At 42.1% G+C, this 15200-nt stretch overlaps 1 protein-coding gene across 10 annotated transcripts in view; it reads right to left on the bottom strand.

The window, feature by feature from the left end:
• Positions 1-15200, bottom strand: part of DCX (doublecortin) — a 398585-nt gene that overhangs the window by 171807 nt on the left and 211578 nt on the right. The window contains exon 1 of one of the 10 annotated variants that reach the window (XM_086388054.1): positions 15035-15173. The exons of the other annotated variants lie outside the window; for them this stretch is intronic. The gene's annotated coding sequence lies outside the window, so the exon portion shown is untranslated. Of the gene's footprint in view, positions 1-15034; positions 15174-15200 lie in introns of those variants that run through there. 10 annotated transcript variants of the gene reach the window in all.

Here is a 15200-nt window from a genome sequence, read left to right as displayed (position 1 = left end):
ATCTCCAGTTGTTTGGAGCTCATGATAGGGAGACAGATACTTGATCAATGGAAAATTTTATTACGGGAAACAGCTTCAATTCTAGGTACAAGGACTGTTTATATATTTTGTATAAAGTGGTCTTCTCCCCTAAAAGTAACCTGCAGTCCCTTAAAAGTAATCTGAAGGATCTGTAACAATCTTTTCGGCACTGCTCTGTAATTCTCCACATTCTCAACTGAGCATGAAGGCAGGAAACCCAGTTTTAACACAAACTCTAGACATCAAGAAAGGAAAGGAAATGAACCTATCTGTTTTGTTTTGTTTTTAGTTTATTTGCTTTAAGGCAATAACTTCTGCCCACCCAAGTTGGAATCAGGACCTGGGCCTAGGGAACTTACACACTGTCTGCTTCATTAGTGATTTGAGGACTTGGAGTCCAAGGTGAGTGGACCATGTCTCTTTCCTCTGGGACCTGATGAGAAAGATCTGTTGTTTGGGTACTTAGCTCAGCCTGGTGATTTAACAACAAATAACAGGGAAGGAAAAGGTCCCTGAGGGAGGCAAGATAGAGTTTGCAGAAGAGTCTGAGTTTATAAGCCAAGCCTCTAGGGCAACAATCAACTCCTTTGCATATTCACCATCAAGCCCACAGGCTAAGCCAGTCTGGTGAGGAATACACAGCCCTGCAAGTCAGTACCACAGAAGCGCCAAACCAGGGAGGAAATTATAAACACAAGTAATCAAATCAAGCAAAAATAACCGTATTAATTCATTAATAAAACATTTAAGGGTGACTTCATAATGTACATGAGAATTTCTTTTCCTTGTCAGTTCCCTGTCATGCAATGACTGCCCATTATCAAACTCCCTAAACACGGTTTCTAGGTAGTTTAGAATTCACTAAGAGTCTAAACTTGGCTATTTTACTGTTGGTTTACTTGGTGTATCAGTGAAGATGCCCTTGGCTGTAAATAACAAAATGACTTGGCCTCTTTTCTGATCAGGTGATTATTTTTTTTTATTGTTGAGATGTATTTAGTGACACTCTTAAACTGTTGAATGAACCAACCCTGAAGCCTGCTCTGACTTAAATGATAAGGTAGCGTATGTTTTCCATTGCTGCTGTAACTAATTACCACAAACTTAGAGGCTTAAAATAACTGGGGCTCCAAAATCATTCTGGACAGTAACTGCAGCCATGAAATTAAAAGACACTTGCTCCTTGGAAGAAAAGAAGTGACAAACCTAGACAGTATATTAAAAAGCAGAGACATTACTTTGCCTACAAAGGTCCGTATAGTCAAAGCTATGTTTCTTTCCGGTAGTCATGTATGGATGTGAGAGCTGGACAATAAAAAAGGCTGAGTGCCAAAGAATTGATGCTTTTGAACTGTGGTGCTGGAGAAGACTCTCGAGAGTCCCTTGGACTGCAAGGAGATCAAACCAGTCAATCCTAGAGGAAATCAACCCTGAATATTCATTGGAAGGACTGATGCTGAAGCTGAAGCTCCAATAGTTTGGCCACCTGATGTGAAGAAGCAATTTATTGGAAAAGACCCTGATGCTGGGAAAGATTGAAGGCAGGAGGAGAGGGGGAAGACAGAGGATGAGATGGTTGGATGGCATCACTGACTCACTGGACATGAGTTTGAGCAAACTGCAGGAGATGGTGATAGGGAAGCCTGGCTTGCTGCAATCCATGGGGTCACAAAGAGTCAGACATGACTGAGCAACTGAACAGTGAATGAACAACAATAGAAGTTAAAGGGCTTCACTGGTAGCTCAGATGATAAAGAATCTGCCTACAATGCAGGCAGGCCTGGGTTCAATCCCTGGGTCAGTAAGATCCCCTGGAAAAGGGAATGGCAACCCACTCCAGTATTCTTGCCTTGAGAATCCCATGGACAGAGGAGCCTGGTGGACCCCAGTCTATGTGGTCGCAGAGAGTCAGATATGACTGAGTGACTAATACACTTATGGAGGCTTAACACAGACAAATTTATTATATTACAGCTCTGGAGACTGGAATCTGAAATGCATTTGCAAAACTAACATCAAGATGTTGGTGGAGCTGAATTCTTCTGGAGAATCTGGGGCAAAATCCATTCCCCTTTTTTAGTTTATGGAGGCAGCCCCCATCCCTTGGCTCATGATCTCATATCTCTCTGACCTTTGCTCCCGTTGTTACATCTTCTCTGACTCTGACCTTGCTGCCTCTCTCTCATAAGACCCCTGTGATAACATTGGGCTCACCTAATAACCCTGATAATCTTCCCATTTCAAGATCCTTATTTTGCTTCATGGCAAATAGATGGGGAAACTATGGAAACAGTGACTGACTTTATTTTCTTGGGTTCCAAAGTCACTGCAGATGGTGACCACACAGCCACAAAATTAAAAGATGCTTGCTCCTTGGAAGAAAAGCAGTGGCAAACTTAGACAGCATATTAAAAAGCAGAGACATTATTTTGCTGACAAAGGTGTTTAGTCAAAGCTATGATTTTTCAAGTAGTCATGTATAGACATGAGAGTTGGAACATAAAGAAAGCTGAGTGCCGAAGATTTGATGCTTTTGAACTGTGGTGTTGGAGAAGACTCTTGAGAGTCCCTTGGACTGCAGGGAGACCCAACCAGCCCATCCTAAAGGAGATGAGTCCTGAATATTCATTGGAAGGACTGATGCTGAAGCTGAAACTCCAATACTTTGGCCACCAGATACGAAGAACTGTCTCATTGGAAAAGATCCTGATGCTGGGAAAGATTGAAGGCAGGAGGAGAAGGGGACAACAGAGGATGAGATGGTTGGATGGCATCACCGACTCAATGGACATGAGTTTGAGTAGGCTCTGGGAGTTGGTGATGGACAGGGAAGCCTGGCATGCTACAGTCCATGGGATCACAAAGAGTCAGACACGACTGAGTGACTGAACTGAACTGAACTTAATCACATCTGCCAAGTACCTGAGAGAACATATTCATAGACTTCAGGGATTTAGAACATGGATATCTTTTAAGGGCCATTATTCGGTCTACCACAGGCAGTTTACTAAATTACATAACCGGGAGTACAAAGTCAGAGCAGGCATCAGAGTTGGTTGATTCAGCAGTTTAAAAGTGTCATCAAGTACAAGCCAATAATTGATTAAGGCAAAGGACTTGTATAGACATTTATTCAAAGAAGATATACAAATGGCCAATAAGCACGTGAAAAAGTATTCAACATCACTAGTCATTAGGGAAATATAAATCAAAACCATAATGAGATACTACTCTATATCCATTAGGATGGCTATTATTAAAAAGAAAAAACAGCAATAACAAAACATAAAATGACCAGCATTGGCAAGGACGTGGAGAAACTGGAACTATTGTGCATTGCTGGTGGAAATGTAAAATGGTGCAACTGCTATGGAAAACAGTATGGCAGTGCCTCAAAAAATTAAACATAGAATGATGCAGGAATTCCACTTCTGGGTATATACCTAAAAGAATTGATAGCAGGGACTTGAACAGACGTTTGTATACTTGTGTTCATAATTATATTATTTGCAATAGCAAGAAAGCGGAAACAACCCAACCATCCATAGAGAGATGAATGGATAAACAAAATGTGGTACCTACATACAATGGAATATTATTCAGCATTAAAAAGGGAGGAAATTTTACACATGCTACAACAAGAATGAACTTTGAGGACATTATGCTAAGTGAATAAGACAGTCTCAAAGGACAAATCTTTATGATTCTTCTTATATGATGTTTCTAGAGTAGTCAAATTCTCCAAGACAGAAAGTAAAATGGTGGTTGCCAGAGGGAGGAGGGAGGGATAATTGGGTGGTCAGTGTTTAATGAACACCAATTTTAAGTTGAGGAAGATGTAGAAGTTGTTGAGATGGATGGTGGTGATGATTGTGCTTAATGCCACTGATGGTAAATTTCATGTTGTGAGTATTTTACCACAACTTAAAATAAATGTCACTGAGGACCCAGATTCTTTCCATCACTGTACTCTATTACCCAAATATCAGCTTCTATCTAAGGCTAGATTCTTCTCACAGTCATGAGAAGTTTGTCAACAGCAATCAGAGCCACGTGCTTTCTTGGTCACAACCAAGGGAAGAGTCCATCTCTTAAAAGCAAGGATAAAGTTTTCCAAAAGGCTGCAATAAACCTTTACCTGAATTTGAGGCAGTCTGGGTGTCTGAACCATAACTGGCAAAAGGTTTATCCTCAGACCAATCAGACTTACCCCGTGAACTGAGGTCAATTTCCCAAATTGCCTTGCTTCAATTCAATGGAAAAGGGATGGAATGAGTCCTGAGGAGTCAACTAAAATGATCACTGTTGCCACTTTACAACTCTTGTAGCAACCTCAACTCCAGTGCACAGGCTTGGATGCAAAACCTCTGGGTAAAATTCAAGCCATCTTTCCAACTCCTTCCCAATTAACCCCTACCAGTGCCAGCAACAATCCCCTGCATCTCAGTTCTAATGCTTTCCAATATCTCACCCTATGGTAATAGGTGAGGTCATGTCTATGGGAGACAGGGGAGACCAGGTGGGGAAGGCATCAGAAAAGAGGCCACATTTACATCTGTATCATTATTACCTGGGAGTTCAGTTCAGTCTCTCAGTCCTGTCCGACTCTTTGCAACCCCATGGACTGTAGCACGCCAGGCTTCTCTGTCCATACCCAACTCCCGGAGCTCACTCAAACTCATGTCCATTGAGCTGGTGATGCCATCCAACCATCTCATCCTCTGTCATCCACTTCTCCTCCCGCCTTCAATCTTGCCCAGCATTAGGGTCTTTTCCAGTAAGACAGTTCTTTGCACAGGTGGCCAAAGTATTGGAGTTTCAGCTTCAGCATTAGTCCTTCCAATGAATATTCAGGACTGATCTTCTTTAGGATGGACTGGTTGGATCTCCCTGCAGTCCAAGGGACTCTCAAGAGTCTTCTCCAACACCACAGTTCAAAAGCGTCAATTCTTCAGTGCTCAGCTTTCTTTATAGTCCAACTCTCAGATCCATATATGACTACTGGAAAAACCATAGCTTTCACTAGATGGACCTTTGTTGGTAAAGTAATATATCTGCTTTTTATTTTGCTGTCTAAGTTGGTCATAGCTTTTCTTCTAAGGGGCAAGTATCTTTTAATTTCATGGCTGCAGTCACCATCTGCAGTGATTTTGGAGCCCCCCAAAATAAACTCTCTCGCTGTTTCCATTGTTTCCCCATCTGTTTACTATGAAGTGATGGAACAGGATGCCATGATCTTCATTTTCTGAATGTTGAGTTTTAAGCCAATGTTTTCACTATCCTCTTTCACTTTCATCAAGAGGCTCTTTAGTTCTTCTTCACTTTCTGCCATAAGGGTGGTGTCATCTGCATATCTGAGGTCATCGATATTTCTCCTGGCAATCTTGATTCCAGCTTGTGCTTCATCCAGCCCAGCATTTCACATGATGTACTCTGCATATAAGTTAAATAAGCAGGGTGACAATATATAGCCTTGACGTACTCCTTTCGTGATTTGGAACCAGTCTGTTTTTCCATGTCCAGTTCTAACTGTTGTTTCTTGACCTGCATACAGATTTCTCAGGAGACAGGTCAGGTGGTATGGTATTCCCATTTCTTTCAGAATTTTCCACAGCTTGTTGTGATCCACACAGTCAAAGGCTTTGGCGTAGGTAATAAAACAAAAGTAGATGTTTTTCTGGAACTCTCTTGCATTTTCAGTGATACAGAAGATGTTGACAAATTGATTTCTGGTTCCTCTGCCTTTTCTAAATCCAGCCTGAACATCTGGAAGTTCACAGTTCACATACTGTTGAAGCCTGGCTTGGAGAATTTTGAGCATTACTTTGCTAGCATGTGAGATGAGAGCCATTGTGTGGTAATTTGAACATTCTTTGGCATTGCCTTTCCTTGGGATTGGAATGAAAACTGACCTTTTCCAGTCCTGTGGCCACTGCTGAGCTTTCCAAATTTGCTGGCATATTGAGTGCAGCACTTTCACAGCATCATCTTTTAGGATTTGAAATAGTTCAACTGGAATTCTATCACCTCCACTAGGTTTGTTCATAGTGATGCTTCCTAAGGCCCACTGGACTTTGCACTCCAGGATGTCTGGCTCTAGGTGAATGATCACACCATAGTGGTTATTTGTGTCATGAAGTATATGTATAGTTCTTCTGTATATTCTGTGTATTCTTCTTAATATCTTCTGCTTCTGTTAGGTCCATACCATTTCTGTCCTTTTTTGAGCCCATCTTTGCATGAAATTCTCCCTTGGTATCTCTAATTTTCTTGAAGAGCCCTCTAGTCTTTACCATTCTATTGTTTTCTTTATTTCTTTGCATTGATCGCTGAGGAAGGCTTTTTTTTTTAGCTCTTCTTTCTATTCTTTGGAACTCTGTATTCAAATGGGTATATCTTTCCTTTTCTGCTTTTTCTTTAACTTCTCTTCTTTTCTCAGCTATTTGTAAGGTCTTCTCAGACAGCCATACTGTTCATCGGGTTCTCAAGGCAAGAATAACTGAAGTGGTTTGCCATTCCCTTCTCCAGTGGACCACATTCTGTCAGACCTCTCCACCATGACCTGTCTGTCTTGGGTGGCCCCACACAGCATGGCTTAGTTTCATCATCCTGCTTATTTAACTGCTTATTTAGCTTTAAAGACCTTGATGCTGGGAAAGATTGAGGGCAGGAGGAGAAGTGGATGACAGAGGATGAGATGGTTGGATGGCGTCACTGACTCAGTGGACATGATTTTGGGTAAACTCCGAGAGCTGGTGATGGACAGGGAAGCCTGGCGTGTTGAGGTTAATGGGGTTGCAAAGAGTCGGATATGACTGAGTGACTGAACTGAACTGAACTCAGACATCCATTTTGCCTTTTTGCATTTCTTTTTTGGGAGATGATAGTCTTGATCACTGCCTCCTGTACAATGTCATGAATCTCTGTCCATAGTTCTTCAGGCACTCTGTCTATCACATGGGAATCCATGGGAAGTGCCTCAAAATTAGAGATTACTGGATCCAACCCAAGAAGTACTGAATCAGAACCTTAAATAAAAATTAAATTAAAATTGTTATTTCTCTTTCATGAATTTGCATTATAAGAGGTGCTCCAGGGACTTCTCTGATGGGCCAGTGGTTAAGACTCTGCCCTGCCAATGCAGGGAGTGCAAGTTTGATCCCTGCTCAGGGAGCTAAAGTCCCACATGCCCCGTGAGTCATGGCCAAAAGATTAAAAAAAAGGAGGTGTTCTAGGTAATTCTGATGCTGACCCATGGAATATGCTTTGAGAAGCACTGGTCCTAAGAACTGTCCTAGGTTCTATGGATATAGTAACAAAGATGCTCTGGGTCATACTCTGCAGGTGTTCACAGTCTATTTGGGAGAATAGATACTTAAATAATTACGACAAGACCTAATAGGTGCATTGGTAGAGATATGATCAGAATTCTATTAGACTGATAGTGTCTGAGGGAGTAAGAAAAAGATTCACAGAATATGTGGTTCTAGTGAAATAGTATTACGGGGCTCCATCTAGATTGGAGAGAGAGGGAGGTGGAACAAACAATTTTGATCATTCAGGCTACCAGGAAGACTCAGTGAGTCCCAGATGTGGGTGATCATGAGAAGACAGATGTGCATTTATGACTCCCTCATGGGATCTGAGTTCTCCACTTATGACAGCTTTCACATTTTACTATACTGCTCTGAGTGTGATTCCAGTGTTTAATGACACATATTTTCACATACATATTTATGTACAAGGTTGTATAAACAAAACCTTGTATGATATACTTTGGGATGGTTTAGTACATTTTCATGGAGAAAGCAATGGTACCCCACTCCAGTACTCTTGCCTGGAAAATCTCATGGATGGAGGAGCCTGATAGGCTGCAGTCCTTGAGGTTGCTAAGAGTCGGACACGACTGAGTGACTTCACTTTCACTTTGCACTTTCATGCATTGGAGAAGGAAATGGCAACCCACTCCAGTGTTCTTGCCTGGAGAATCCCAGGGACGGGGGAGCCTGGTGGGCTGCCAGCTATGGGGTCACACAGAGTCAGACACAACTGAAGCAACTTAGCAGCAGCAGCAGCAGCAGTACATTTTCAAAGGCAGTTTTTACTATGTGTTAGTTAAACCTTATATTTCTGCCCTTAAACTGAATCCCACAGCCCTATGCCTACCCTATCCTGGCACCTTAAACAGCTATTCTAGTAGAGGAGTGGCAGTTACCCAGATGGAAAAGTAGGAAGAGAGATTCCAGGCAGAGGGACCAAGTTGTCAGATCAGGGAGTTACTAAAGAACATGACACATTTGGTAAACGACCAATGAGAAGTTCAATAGGGCTCTCAGATGGTGTTTCAAGCAGCAGTAGCAGCAGCAGGAAATGTGATCAGGCAGGTCCAGTGAGGTTAGATTATTAAAAGACAAAGTTAAGGATTTGGCCCTTAAATGGAAGAAAACTGGAAACCACTGAAGGAGTTTAAAAAAGTGGATGACAAGATTGGAAACATGTTCTAGAGAGATTGTTAATTGGTCAGGTGGTATCACTCTTGTGCAGCAGAGAAAGGGCTTCTCAGAAGTCCAGGGAGGCTCAGTTCAGTTTCATCTGACTGAAGCTATTGATATAACAAAGGAAACAAAATTGACAGAAGTCACCACAAGTGTGTACTATTCTAAGTGATTATGTTTGACAAATTAAAACTTTTAACACATACACAAACTGGATTGCAATTCTATTATCTCACTTGGAGGAGTAAATCTAAGCTGGAGACCGGGGCTACAACCTGATTTTATTTCATACTTTTAAAAACCTTGAATGAACAGTTTCCTCTCTCGGATAGAACTCTCCCATAGTTCTCTGACTATGGGAAACCTAGCCACTTCGTAAGGACTGGGTGAGAGAATGTGTGTACAGGGTCTGGCATACTTGAGTGTTCAGCACAGATTTGTTAATAGTTCTTCACAGTCTCTAAGTACAGTGAGCCTGTGTCCATGTGTGCTCATACAGGAGCCTCCAAGCACATAAACACACCTACTCAGATTCTGATATGCTGCCCGGGGGCCAAGGTTGGAAGGGGGATACTTCCACAAGACCCTCCAGTGCCTCTCCCTGCTTCTGTATTGAGCCCCCATCACTGATGAGAGAGTATAACCTCTATATCGGGCACTTACACATTAGAGCCCCCTGCCTGCACATTCACCACAGTGTGGCTGAGTGAGGCCACCACCCAATTCCTTCTCCCAAGGGTGTTTACATAGCAATCTTAGCTCTGACTATAGAAATAAAGAATGCCCTTACTCATATTAAAGGGGTCTCATGTATCCAATAGTCTTTACCAGAAATCCATCGGAAGTAAGAGGGACTTCTCACTGATCCTGATGTTACACCTAGGAGGGTCCTTATCCTCAAGTGCTTTTGGGGCACTTCCCCTTTTCCCCTGCTCAAAGTTTGGCACTCCCTTTGGGCTCAGTGTTTTTGCCCGGGGCATGGAGACCTGTAACTCCCAGTAACAATTCCCCAGCTGAACAACAGCAATAATTCACAGTGCTGTAACAGGCATCCTGGGTTCCTGTTAACTTTTCAGAGTCAAGTCATTGGGTTGGCATAACACTTGGCACTCAGAAGCTCGCTTCATAATCAGGGTGATTTCAGAACATAGCATCAGTTAAATGGGTCCTTGGGCCTGAGCCAACCTCCCAGGGCTTCAGCTCCAAGACTCACTGTTTGCAGGATCCTGTCACTTAGAAGTCCTTAGGGATGGTGTATTTTAAAAGCTAATACAGGACTATTCTGAAAAGAAACTTTGGGGGATTATTCACCACACTATGGCAATACAATCTCCATTTATCATCATTACATGCTGATGCTGATAATAGATACTACTTGACTGTGCCCGGATTATACCCAAATCTCCTACCAGTGGACATGGCAGAACACAGGGATGAAAATAGAAAAGTCTCCCAGCTCCCATTCACTTCTAACTGTCCATTCTCCCTTTAAAAAGATGCAGCCATCATTCTTTATATCCTGTTCAAACATGAAACAACAGAATTTGTGGCTGAAAAAGATTGCATGAGGCCATATTGTCTATCCCCCTGACTTTAAAGAACTCTAGACTTTAAAGAGGAGAAGGCAATGGCACCCCACTCCAGCACTCTTGCCTGGAAAATCCCATGGATGGAGGAGCCTGGTGGGCTGCAGTCCATGGGGTCGCTAAGAGTCGGACACGACTGAGCAACTTCACTTTCACTTTTCACTTTCATGCATTGGAGAAGGAAATGGCAACCCATCCAGTGTTCTTGCCTGGAGAATCTCAGGGATGGGGGAGCCTGGTGGGCTGCCATCTATGGGGTTGCACAGAGTCGGACACGACTGAAGCGACTTAGCAGCAGCAGCAGCAGACTTTAAAGAACTCTAGACATAGCTGAGTATCTAATCATTTCTTGGTGACTCTCTTTGGAGTTTAACAATTTGTACTATCATTAATGTTTGCAATATCTCAATCCTAAATCTCTCCCGCTGCAATTTAATCTTCTGTTCGTTAGTCTTCAGTTTTCCCATTGAATCTCTTCCAGTTGCTAACTAGTCATATTTCCATTGCTGTGGGTTTTCTCTCCAACAGTGCTTGTTCATTTAAACATCGCTGGGCTTCCCTGGTGGCTCAGTGGTAAGGAATCCACCTGCCAATGCAGGAGATATGGGTTTGATCCCTGATCTCAGAAGATCCCACATGCCTCGGAGCAACTTATCCCTTGCATTCCAACTACTGTGCCTGTGCTCTAGAGCCCAAGAACCACATCTACTGAAGCCCATGCACCCTAGAGCCCATGCTCCACAACAAGAGAAGCCACTGAATGAGAAGCCTGTGAACCACAACTACAGAAAAGCCCGAGCATCAGTGAAGACCCAGAAGAGTCAAAAATAAATAAATGCAATTATTTTTTAAAATCCCTAACAAACTCTATGTGCCAGCCCTTTAATTGACTCTGTCAATCATCATAAAAGCCTCTCTAAATCATCTTTGTTTTTCATGGATTGAGAGAATATGATCAACAACAACAACAAAAAAGAAAATTCAGAAAGGATGAGAAAGGGTGTCTAAAGGATGCTTTTCCCAATTTCTGCTATTTATATCACTGATGTTTCAAATACTCTTTAGTGCTATTTTTATAGAATATGTGTGCACAGTAGAAAACTTAAAAGCAACATCGAAGAATAAAAATCAGGAAAAAAGATCTCCTATAAGCTGACCACCTAGCTCCAAGAGTTAAGATTTCCTTTATGTGTGTGTGTGTGTGTGTGTGTGTGTGTTTCCTCAAATTTGGATCATACTATATTTGTTGCTTTATGTCTTGCTTTCTTAAGGTTAAAAAATCCATGGATATTTTCATTGTCACATATAGTCTTCAAAATATGAATTTTTTAATGGCAACATAATTCTCTACCTTATTGATGCACCTTGGCTCACTTAATGATTCCCCTACCACTGGGTATTTAAAAAGTTTTTAATTTGTCACCATTTATAAATAATGATATGAAAGTGAAAGTGTTGCTGCTGCTGCTGCTAAGTCGCTTCAGTCGCGTCCGACTCTGTGCGACCCCATAGACGGCAGCCCACCAGGCTCTCCCGTCCCTGGGATTCTCCAGGCAAGAACACTGGAGTGGGTTGCCATTTCCTTCTCCAATGCATGAAAGTGAAAAGTGAAAATGAAGTCGCTCAGTCGTGTCTGACTCTTCGCGACCCCATGGACTGCAGCCTACCAGGCTCCTCCATCCATGGGATTTTCTAGGCAAGAGTACTGGAGTGGGGTGCCATCGCCTTCTCCGAGTGAAAGTGTTAGTCGTGTCCAAATCTTTGCAACCCCATGGACTATAGCCCACCAGGCTCCTCTGTCCATTGAATTATGGATAGCCATTCCCTCCTCCAGGATTTTCCTGACCCAGGGATCGAACCTGGGTCTCCTGCATTGCAAGTGGGTTCTTTACCATCTGAACCACCAGGGAAGCCCAAACAATGCCTTATCAATGTCCTTATACATAAATTGCTGATCACGTTCCTGATCTTGTCAAAGAGCAGTATTATGTGTGTGTGAAAATATACTTGATTTCCTGATACCTATAATCTATCATTCATACTTTCAGATGAGCTCTCTGGATAATTTTCTATCAAATTCATAATGTAGGCTCTGAGAGATAAATGAATAAACCATGACTTTCAATTCTTAAATAGCTCTCCTGCAAACTATAGAATAAAGCTTCAATTCTTTAGCAGACCTTCTAAGCCCCATCTTTTTGACAGCATGCCTGGTACTGTATACTTTAGTAATTTAGACTGCTTCTAGTTACTTGCACACTTCATGGTGTGTAATACATTGTTCCCTCTGCCTATAAGGCTTCTCTCATCTTTTTTCCCTCCCTAATCCTATGCACGTCTTCAAGGTTCAGTTCATGTGTCATCTCCTTCAGGCAATCTTTCTTGAATCCCCAGGTTGGGCTTAAGTGCACCTCCAACGTGAACCTGTGGCACCTAATGTGTGTTTCTAATATATTACATTAAAATCTGGTTTTGTTCCTACTTCTGCCACTAAACCTTAACCACCCTGAGGACAGAGATTATATCTAACTCATCCCTCAATGTGTAGTAGAGGCACTAACTTATGGTAGGTGTACTGTTGAACAAAACTGAGTACCTTTTTGTGTTCATACCTGTAACTGATGCTGGTAATTTAGGAAAAATTATTGAATGAAGTATCAAAATCATAATCTAGTAGAGGGGATTGGTTACAGAAATATGTAGTTACATAATAACTGTAATTCAATGCTTCTAATTACTCTGGGTTGATGGAGGAAGGAGCAACTGATTCTGCTTGGAGTTGGGCTGTGGTCTGGTTCATATGTTTCTCGTTTACTGCCTGTTAAGCATAGGAATCTCAGAAAGTCCCAGTGACTCTTGATTAGTTGATATCTGTTTTCTTAAATACCACAACTTTTTAATTTTAGTGTGATTTCTACTGTTGCCCTTGAAATTTTCATACCTACAATCAACCCAATATGGCACTATTTTGCCTCCCTGGAAATGTCTTCTGGAATGTGGAACTAGCAGAAGAAAATGCAAACTAGACACAAGTATCTCTAGATGGAATGAATCACTTTAATGTTTCTGAGAAATCCTCTACATCCTATATTTCTCCTCTGAGTCACCCGTGTCAGAAGAAGAATGGCTACAAAAGTAAAGCCCTGGTTCAGTCACATGGGTACCAGTGTTGCTTCCTTATTCAGCGTTAGTGTGATTCCCATCACCACTTAATTGTCAATTAGCTCCTGTCAATTAGTGGCACAAAATGCTAATGTTCAGGGGGAAGGGCATGGAGTTGGCACTCCATGGCAGAGGCACTTGCCAGGTAGCTAACTGACAAGACAGGACTAGAGCAAACTGGGGGTTGCCAGTAAGAGGACATTACGAAGACATTTCCTCCATCAGGGTACAGAGGAGTTCTGAATGGGTGCTAAATGCCCAGTATGTTCCCAGGCCTACAGAGTGGCAGCTAAGCCAAAGCAGCCCTCTACCAACTGACTTTTCCGAGGAGAAGGTGGTAGCTAGTGGCCTGAGGTAAGAGGCAATTACTGACCCACAGGCCTCCTTCTAGGTGGGAACCTAGGGGCTATGACTGAAGCAGCTAACACCTGTTTTAAGTGAATTGCCATGATCCCTTCAAGAGCTGTGGATGATCAGGGCCCTTAATCAAGAGCAGATAGACTGTCAACCAGCTGATTAAACTGATACTGGAGCCTCCACGTGGAGAACAGTTTTTTCCTGGGTGCTTTAAGTACCATCTAGCTTTTTAGAATGGCTGAATGTGGTGGAACAAGAATATAACCATGACTTTAATACAGGCAGTCCCCAGCATACAAATGAGATGTATTCCAAAGGTTTAATGACTTGGAACTCAAAACACATTTTTCCTACAGAATTAATGTTGCACATTAATTCTGAGGTTCTCATCCATCCCATTAAAAAATTTATTAATCCTCCAGTGTACCTGAATTATAATATAGTAGTAGTTGGAACGCTATAGTCTTATTCTATGTTAGTTGCTGGGGGCCATGTAATATAGACATAAAGAGGGCAAGAAAGACGAACAGAATTCTACAACCCTCGCTCCTCTCTTGGAAATAGTCCTGTCCTGCTTGAGGCAAATTTTGAAATGTGCCAACTTGTTTCTGAAAAACACTCACCTTCTTTTTGGCACCTTTCCCAGGCAGGATTCTAGTGCCTTATTCAGTTCAGTTCAGTCACTCAGTCATGCCCAACTCTGTGCGACCCCATGGACTGCAGCACTCCAGGCTTCCCTGTCCATCACCAGCTCCCAGAGCTTGCTCAAAGTCCTAGGTTTTGCTAAATTCTCAACTTGATAGCTCCCCAAACTGCCTTAGCATCTGCAGTCCCCTCCATGACTTCCAAATCTCTAGTTTCCCTTACTCTCCATAAAATTACTATTTCCTTACAGAAGACCAAAATTTAGCTCATCCACTCCTGTGCCAAACCTATGCTGCTTCCTGACCATCCAGACTCTGCCAATAGCTATAAAATTCCTCTTCAGTTAAGTTTAAAAGCCCAGAGTCCTCTTTCTCACCCTTTGCCCTCATTAGTTAAGCATCTTGTTGACTCCATTTTCAGAAGGTCTTTCAGAATGGTTATCACCATTCTTATTTGAGACCTCATCTGTGTAAGGGATCCTTTGACAGCTGCAGTTTTGGAACCACCATACGTGATCTCTTGCTTGAATGACAGAAGCAGCCTCCTGACTGCTTTGATTACCTAGCTCTTCCCTTTTCCCTTTTGTAATAGATGAGCTTTTCTCAAGCATAGCTTTAATCACCTCCTCTATCCTTACCCCTAAATCTACCAATGGTTATGCTAACATATAACATCTTACTATATTTATTTTTGTACAACCAAGATGAGGTAGATCTCTTTATTCCCATTTTTAAAATTAGCAAAAATAATTTACTGAAAGTCACTGACCTGATCAGTGATGCAGCCAAGGTTTGAACTCAGGTTTGTATCCAAAGCCCACAGTCTTTTCATTTTCACACCACATCCTAATGTAGTCCAAATACCTTTTGTTGGCAATCAATGTCTTCCATGATCTGGCTCCATTTTATTTCTCATCCTCTCTCATACCACTCCT

Source organism: Bos grunniens, chromosome X (assembly GCF_055505025.1).
Source record: "Bos grunniens cultivar Pamir isolate PY7600 chromosome X, Bosgru_T2T1.0, whole genome shotgun sequence".
Lineage (NCBI taxonomy): Eukaryota > Metazoa > Chordata > Mammalia > Artiodactyla > Bovidae > Bos > Bos grunniens.
This window is presented reverse-complemented; position numbering and strand designations above follow the sequence as displayed.